The sequence below is a fragment of the Triticum dicoccoides genome, chromosome 1B (assembly GCF_002162155.2).
Source record: "Triticum dicoccoides isolate Atlit2015 ecotype Zavitan chromosome 1B, WEW_v2.0, whole genome shotgun sequence".
NCBI classification, from domain to species: Eukaryota; Viridiplantae; Streptophyta; class Magnoliopsida; order Poales; family Poaceae; genus Triticum; species Triticum dicoccoides.
The window spans coordinates 678,143,672-678,152,857 of NC_041381.1; the positions used below are offsets into that span (position 1 = coordinate 678,143,672).

A 9,186-nucleotide genomic window follows, 5' to 3' on the forward strand; every position below is an offset into this window, starting at 1 on the left:
AGACAATTGTTCAAAAAGGCATAATACTAGTTTCATGTTCCTCGCCTTGGCCAAATCATGTTCCATAAAAATGATTGTATCGTCAGCGTATTGCAGGATGGATAAACCACCATCAACCAGATGAGGCACCACTCCCTCCACCTGACCAGCCTCTTTGGCCCTCCCAATCAGGATCGCTAACACATCAACCACAATATTGAACAGAATAGGTGACATAGGATCGCCCTGTCGCAGACCCTTGTGTGTTCGGAAATAGTGGCCTATGTCATCATTGACCTTAATGCCAACGCTACCTTTTTGCGTGAACGTTTCCACCTGATGCCTCCAGCGCTCATCAAAACCCTTCATTCTTAAAGCTTGCTGGAGGAACGGCCATTTGACTTTATCATAAGCCTTCTCGAAATCCACTTTGAAAATAACCCCATCTATTTTTTTCGTATGAATTTCATGAAGCGTTTCATGTAGGACCACAACCCCCTCTAGGATGTTCCTATCCGACATGAAAGCCGTTTGCGTAGGTTGAACAACAGCGTGCGCTATCTGAGTCAGCCTTATCGTACCAACCTTGGTAAAAATTTTGAAGCTGACATTGAGCAGGCAGATCGGCCGAAATTGTTCAATTTTGACGGCATGAGTTTTCTTAGGCAACAACGTTATCGTGCCAAAATTCAGTTGGAACAGCTGCAAGTGTCCCGAGAACAAATCATGGAACATTGGCATCGGGTCCCCTTTGATAATATGCCAACACTTCTTGTAGAACTCAGCCGGGAAACCATCCGGCCCCGGCGCCTTATTACATTTCATCTTGGCAATAGCCTCGAAAACTTCCTTTTCCGAGAAAGGGGCTGTTAACACATCGTTCTCCACTGAAGAAAGTTGAGGGATATCGCTGACCCTAGACTCATCCAGGGATACACTACTCTCCTCTGGTGGTCCAAACAACCTTTTGTAATATTCAGTAATGTATGTTTTCAGGTTGTCTTGGCCAACTATTGTACCCTCCTCTTGCTCCAGCTGGAAGATCCTCTTCTTCCTATGCTTGCCATTAGCAATCATGTGGAAGAACTGTGTGTTCGCATCCCCCTGGACAACTTTTCTCACCTTTGCCCTTAATGCCCACTTCAATTCTTCCTCCCGGAGCAATTCCTTCAGCCTCATCTCAGCCTCATGCTTAATATGAAGCTCAGTGGGTACCAGAACCATAGTTTCTGCTTTTACATCTAAGGTTTTTATAAGTGAAAGGAGCCGTTCCTTCTCAACCTTATACATTCCACCTAGATGTTTAGCCCACCCACGAAGGAAGCTACGGAGATTCCTAATCTTGTTCTGCCACCTCTCAATGGCGCTTCTACCTCCTACCTCTTTCGCCCATTCTCTGGCAATAAGATCCAAAAATCCTTCTCTTTCAAACCACGCCATCTCGAACGAGAAAACATTTTTGTTGCCCGAGTATGTAGCCCCGCCAGAATCAAGCAACAACGGCGTGTGATCCGAGATCCCGCGAGTGAGCGCCTGAACAGTTACCACGGGAAAATTCTGTTCCCAAGCAACACTAGCCAGAACCCGATCCAACTTCTCGTATGTTGGATTAGGCATCACATTAGCCCACGTGAACTTCCTACCTGAAAGCTCAATTTCTCTCAAATCTAAACTTTCAATAATGGTATTAAACATGAATGACCATCTCCCATCGAAGTTGTCATTATTCTTTTCATCGCGTCTCCTAATTATGTTAAAATCCCCCCCAACCAGAATTGGAAGCTGCTCAGACCCACATACTCTAACAAGGTCTGCCAGGAAATCTGGTTTGAACTCGGACTGCGCTGCCCCGTACACCGCCACCAAAGCCCAGTCAAAACCATCCTGTTTGGACCGCACCCTGAACTTAACAGCAAAATCCCCCATGACCACACTTCGAACTTCAAGAGAGTCACATCTAACACCCAGTAAGATACCCCCCGACCTACCTCTAGGCGGTAGACAATGCCAGTCAAACTCAATCCCTCCCGACAAAGTATTGAGAAATTGAGGTGAGAAATTTGCTCTACCCGTTTCCGACAGGGCAATAAAGTCCAAACAATGCTCAATAGATGCCTCCGCAAGGAACCTCCTTTTAGCCAAGTCCTTAAGACCTCTGCTATTCCAAAAGATCCCTTTCATATTTCATCATGAAATTTTTTAGCCGTACGAATCCTAGCACTCCTACGGACTACAGACATCGGGTAAGTTTTGCGCTTCCACTTGCGCTTAGGGCTGGACGTGCCCTCCCGGTCCATCGTACTCGTAATCGATGGATTATCTACTTGCGTCCCGATATTCTCATCGTCCTCCTCCTGCTCCTGGAGGGGCGGTGCTAGATCATCACAAAAGTTCTCAAGTACTCGAACTCCCAAGGCATCAATTTCAGAGTCATTCATAGGTTTGACCGCAGCTAATTTACGAATTACTTCTAAAGCCCTCTCGGCTTCTAGATCAAGCAAATCGTTAACAGAATTAGTAACTTCACCCTCATCTCTACCAAGTGAAATTCCTAACTGTTGTGCCTTATCCATAATTTGATCATGCGAGAAATGCAAAATAGTATTGGAGGTATTAACAGACATACCAGTAGTGACTTGGACGTCACGAAGCTTGGCCGCCCTCGCGGCACAGCGCTGCTGCATGTCGTCCACCTCCGGATGGCTCTGAAGCCGACAACTCATACGTCGACCCTCAGCTGCCTGGTCCGGGATCCCGCCAAACATAATGACCTCCTCCCGCGAGAATTTATCCGGCGAGCGACCACCTGTCACTCCCCGAACATCCACCCGGTCGCCACCAGGTGAGCGCGCCGAGTCCAGCACTGGGGAGGAGAAGGCCACCTGCCCCCTCCCCCCATCCACCCCGGACCGCCTGTCCGGAGTGCACGTCGCCATCTCGAATATGGCGCCCCCCTCGGGCACCGAGGCCGACGGGGGCGTAGAGGCCACCGGCCCCACGCCCTCCCGCCGAACCTGCGCATCCGCCAGAGGTGATCGCCCAGCCACAGGCGAGCGAGGAGAAGGCTCCCCAACCGGAGGATGAGAGGGGGCCTCCAAAGAATCCCGATCCGGACTCCCAGATGAGGTCAGACCACCCGCCTGCACCACAGCCACGTCACCACACGCTGATGTAGACGAGTCAATATCCAAGCTCTCGGGCCCACCGGAACCCTCCACCTCCGTACCCGCAAAATCCAACGGCGGTAAAGAAAACTCAATCTCCTCACCCGACTCCACCCGCTCGCTCCACAGTCTCGGAGGAGCGGAAGCTGGACCAAAGGAACCAAAACGCAGAGTGGTGGTCGGCACAGATACTCCAGGCGCCGTCCCTCCTCCTGCTGCCCTACCCGTCGGCTCCGGCCTCTTGGCCACCTCACTGACAGAATCATCGGCCATCTTTTCCTTACCCGCAGTATCATCATCACCTTCACTCATGTCATCACCAGTGGCCGCTGGAGCCTCTGCGAAGAGACTATCATCCTCAAACTGAATCTCAAGAGTGTAAACCTTCCCTCGAAAGGCCCACTTAACCATGTCGGGTACATAGTCGATGTCCAGAATACTGACCAATAGGCGAGCTATCCCATGAGCTCTAGTGAAATCCATATCAACTCGCTCGGTCTTACCAACCATAATACCGAGACTAGCCACCACCGTGGCATCCCGCAGCAACTCAGACGGAGCCCCCGAAAAGCGCAACCAGGCCTGGATAAGGGGTGTACCCTGGGGCTCAACCAGCTTCCACTCGTGGAACTCAAGAATGGCCTCAGTACCCAAGACCTTACACATCCCAAAACTCAGCAACCGCTGTATATCCTCCACAGATGGGAACTGAACCCTGAAAGTGTTGGTCTCCAGCCTGACAAGCTCCCAATGGAAGTCACCTGGTGCCAGCTCCCTGAGACGCTGAATGATCTGAGCCTCGGACACTTGCCCTCTCGTCACTTTCACTATCCCAGTTGTCGTACTGTGCTCCTCCTGAGGAACCTCCCTCTCAGTCGGTGACTCAAAAAAAGTGAGTTCAGAACAAAAAACACCATAAGTCATGAGGCTCGGTCTCTGCTCCCGCACCAGCGGACACACTCCAGATTCATGTGCAGGCTTACCACAAGAATCACAAAGAGCCGCCACACACTCAGCAATGAAATGTCCCTTATCGCCACATCTATAACAGAGCATTCTCTCTTTTTTCTTAGCAAACTTAGCAGCCCTGTCAACCTCGGATCTGTCAGAGCCATCCGCCGACATAGCCTGAGTCTCGGCGTCGACCGGAACCTCCACAGCGGCCAGTTCCGTCACAACCTCCATCGCCTGGCAACCCAAGTCAGACTCCTCAGCACTGGCATCGACGACCGTCTCAACTGTAGTTTGATGTTGTCTTGGACGGTACCGACCCCCTCGGCCTCCTCGTCCACGATAGCCGCGAAACCCGCCTCTGTTACGATTAGCTGGCCCAGTCGCCCCTTCGACAAAACCACCAGACGGCCCCAAGAAAGGCCGTTCAGCCGAACCATCACTCTGCCAGGCATATCCCCGTCCGCCACCCGTAGACGAGGATCCCCGGTGCTGTCCCTCACCAAATGCATTGTAACCATCGTCACCCCACTGTCCTCGAGGTGCCGCTCGAACATCCGCCCTAGCCTGAACCGGAGGTGGCTTAGCCTGCTGCAACACTGGCGTCGCCGCATCGCTGACCTGCCTAGCCACAAATAGCGGCGGTCTAGCTCCCACCTGCACCACAGGAGGCTGGGCATGGGCACCCAGAGGCGGCCGAGCGAGAACACCGCGGCCCGCAGCAACTCCAGTCGTCGGTGGCCTAGGAGCACCACGGCCCGCCGCCGTCACCGGCGCAGTCGGCCGGACCGCCGCGACGCCGCGGCCCGTAGGCTTGGCGACGGCAACCGCAGCACGCTGGTCGCCGGTAGCACGCCCTGCAGCATGGTCCGCTCTGGGTGGAGGCGCGCCACCACGCCCAGCCACCAGCGGCACGCCGGCGCCGCCGCCACCATTGCCCGCATGGGTGCCGCTGCCGCTGCGACCAGCGGCCGTTGCCTGCGCCAGTCCTCCGCGGCCCGCCGCTGCCGGAGGAGCCCCAGCGGCCGCGCCCGGAAGAGACCCCCGTCCCGCCATCAGACGAAGGGTAGGTATACGAGCAGCCCTCCCTCCGCCGCGATCGAAAAAACAAGGACGTCCGCCTCCGTGTCGAACCCTATGTCGAAACGATCTCGTGCATGGGGTTGTAGACTTGGGCTGCATAACAGGCTGGGCCTCATACCCATCGGTCTGTAACCCAACGTCAACATTGGCCGGTTCACTCAGAACCGGCCCACCCACCAGCTGACCGAACTCACAGCCCAGCAATCCGTTCAAACGAGCGATCCTATGATCGCGGATCTGAGCGCATCGGTCGATCGCCGGCGCCGGCACCGTGGCCGCCGACGACCGCCGAGCCTTCTTTCTCCTTACTATCTTCCATGAATTGTGAGTGATGAAATCGGAAAGAACAGGTTTAGGAAGACACACCTTCGGAATCGGTCCCTTCCATGGCCTGACCGCCGATGCCGCATTCCTCCGATGAACTACACGTCGCACCAGCTCCTTCCTCTCGTCCGGATGTAGCCCCACCCGCGCCGGATCCTCCACCGGCACTACCGTGTCTACGGTCTTGGCCACATCATCTTCATCATATCCTGCATGAAAAAGATGGCCGAACCAGTGGTGACGATGGCTGATTTTAGTGCCGCGGGAGACCGGTCTGGGTGCAGGACTTTCAGCAGGGCGACGATGCCTGCTACATGAGGGGCTGCCTGGGACGTCCCTGACAAAACTGCGTAGGAATCCTTTTTTGCTGCCAAGATGTTGACTCCAGGTGCAGCTATGTCAGGCTGTTAAGGAAGAAAAACCACAACAACTTGAGGTGTGATGATATATACAAGGTCTTGCAGCTGGCACGGTACACACCTTGAGAATGGCCGGGTAAGTAACCGATGGGCCTCTGGAGGAGAAGCTCGCCACTTTTGGGGCTAGTATCTCATTGCCCGTAACGGTGCACGCAGGTTCAATCTTTGCAAGAGGAGAGCTGCTTCCAAAACAAAATCAATGGTATCGAGCATACATTTATCGCTGTGTGACTGGGTCGGTGCATGGAGAGCGCAGAGAGCCCGGCTGGGGACCACATCTCCATTTTGACTTTTTCCAAATGAAGGTTTACTGTTTGTGTATGGTTGTACCTTGAGTCGTCGTAGTATTGGCATATCTTGTCTGCATCGGCTATGTCGACAACTACGCAGGTGATGCCTTGGCAAGCTTCTGCAATGTTAAATAGGTCATCCACAATGGTTGGCGAGACAATGAGTCCAGATCCTCCATTGTCGATGATGTATTGCGCCGCCTGGAGGAAAGTGGCCCCTTTGTCATTGCAGAACAGGATGACCCCTTTCACGTCGGTGCCGTTAAGATCCTCTGCAGTACAACTAAATTCACAAAAGCAAATTCAAGTATGTATTAGAATTGCTCGGCCAACACAATTTTGCTATTTGCACACTGTTTTTGGGCTTGAGATTTAATTTGGCGCAGCATGAATAAAATTGTGTTGTGTGCATCCCAGTAGGTGTGTATTTGGGTAATCTTTAGGATACCTTTTAACCCTCTTTTTTTTCAAACAAGTGAACTAGTTTTTCAAAAGCTACTTCGTTTGTTTGAAGTAAAAAGGAACAGTAAGGGTCACAAATTTGCACCCCCTATAGCTACATTGCAAAAGGTTCGGGAAAGTTTTCTTTCTATTTACGATGGCATACATATAAGATTGGTGAAATCGCTCCTGTATGATGAGCTGTTCTTCAGTTGGTAATAGAGAGACTGTCCCTGCAAAACGGGCAGCGTACATATCACACTATGGTATATATATAGTCGCCTGTAATTTTGATGTAGAGTGGGTGCGTTACGTTTACGTACGACTATTTGTTGCTTGTTTCCCAACGTGATCACCGTCGGGAACGAGCGATCGATGCTGGTCGCCGCGACGGTGATGACCCACGGTGAGGTGTCCTTGATGGTCTGCATCAGAGACCCTTTGTTACCGGCGGTGTGCACCACGACGATCCCCTTCTTGACCGCATGCAGTGCAGCGAATGAGTTCTCGCTCATTTCGAGGGACAAGGACAGAACGTCCACCCAATCGTGGATGGCGTCGTCGATGGCGGCTAGCACGGCCGTCTCGAAGCATGAACCGTCGCTCCAGCAGGACTTGTACACTGCAAGGCGAGCGTGTGGCGCGCCTCCCCGTGCAACCCCCGCGGCAATGCCATGGAAGCTGGCAGCTGCTTCCTCCACGGCCGAGCCAGCCGCGATGGAGGCCGTGTGTGTGCCGTGGTTGTTGTGGTCCCGGGGCGAGAGCGAGTCTCCTTTGAAGTACTCTTCAGGGACCCCGACGGTGTAGAACTGTGCGCCGATGACCTTCCGGGTCCCTGCAGTTGTTGCTTCCCCAGTCTGGCCCAACCTGGCATTTTCCTTTCCACCTTGATGGCACCGGCCCGTACCCATGGTCGCTGAAGCTTCTCGACTCCGGCCAGATCCCTTGTTCCATTGATCAGTTATTACTTACTATTAGTTAGTGGCCGGCCGGGTTCTTTAAAGAAAGCTGAAGTAGTGATTCTACTTCAACATATAATATATACCAACCTGTGTCAACCATGCCGATGATTATATTCTCTCCGTAGTTGCTTGCCTGTAGTAGCTCACTAGCCGGTGTATGGGACGACGGGTAGTTGAGCCGAAGAAAGTCCCAGCTCCGCGTGGTGGTGGTCTTGTACGTTTTGCTCGGTTCAACACTGATGACTCCTGGAAACTCTGCTCAACATCACACAGTTCAATATACTCGATGAGATGTCCGCTTAGTTCAACTTTCTAGCTGCGTAGGGAAGTCTTTAGTCGCTGCTAGTGGCTAGGCTTTCTTTCGGTTTGTGTTGGCTTTTGGTTGCCTTGTAACAGACTACTAGATCTTGCACTTGCTTGATTTCTCTAATGGAAATCGGAGGGGAAACCCTCTTTTGCTAAAAAAAAACATCACACAGTTCATACCAAAAAATGATAAATGTCGTACCTCCAGTTAACTTTTAAAGCTGCAAATTGTTATTTTAAATATTTACATTGGAAGGTTGGGGAAATAGTATATAGATTTGTCTCAAAAGCATTCTTCGAGTGTCTTTTTGTTTGTTTTATCTTGTGTGTCAATATAAAAAGGGGGCCTATTTAGGAACTAGAGGTGGTAGTTAATTAGTACTCCCTCCGTTTCATAATATAAAAGCGTTTTTGACACTACACTAGTGTAAAAAATGCTCTTATATTACGGGACGGAGGGAGTACTATCTTGCAAGCAAATCTGAGATGATGACAATCAATCGACCTGCAAGCCTTGTTGCTTGGTCTGCGGTGAGCATGGCGGCGAAGCCTGAGAAACCATGCTTGTAGTTGTAGACCATGGAGGCCGAAGAATCCTCCTTGCTAAAAAGGTGCAAAGTAGTAGAACAAATTAAAGGTCATTTAATTTCGTTCTGCAAACAGCCGTTATGAAGAACCTATCAAGTAATTAGTTACGCACCTTTGGAGAAGAGTGGTGAGCATGTCATGGTGCGACGCGACGACCTCGTCTGGGTGCCCATGCTTCACATCGCCTAGGTATGCTATGTAAAGCTGAAGAGGCAGATATGCATGGCTAATTAGCTAAGCTAGCTCGGAGCACATAAACAAGAATTGAGTGTGCATAGAAATTACGTGCCTTGCGAGACCCTCCACCGTGTGCTCTGGATAACAGAATGGAAAAGCATAGCAGCGGTAGTAGCACCCAAGCGGCTACCTGTCGTGCGTGTTGCGTGGAAGAAGAAGAAGAGCCCATATCGTTTCATCTAGCTAGTGCTAGTGGAGTGGAGTACTACCACTTAACCAGTGTGGCGGTATCCAATATTTATAGACCAAAATAGCTAGACTTACGGGCAATTGCTTACGGATGGAGGCCCACCATGGTCATCGTTGTGCCGTATATATTCTTGTGCTCAATATTCAGCACAAATCCATTGGGTTCAGCTCCGTCGATTGGTTATGGTGTATTTTTCTTTCAGTGATACTCAATATTAAAGACTAATTCAGTATGTCGCCACCTCTACGACAC

At 51.4% G+C, this 9,186-nt stretch overlaps 1 pseudogene; it reads right to left on the bottom strand.

Annotated features, from left to right (window-relative positions):
* The window catches only part of LOC119349612, an 11,776-nt pseudogene extending 2,834 nt beyond the window's left edge, over positions 1-8,942 (bottom strand).
* Between the last annotated feature and the right edge of the window lie 244 nt (positions 8,943-9,186).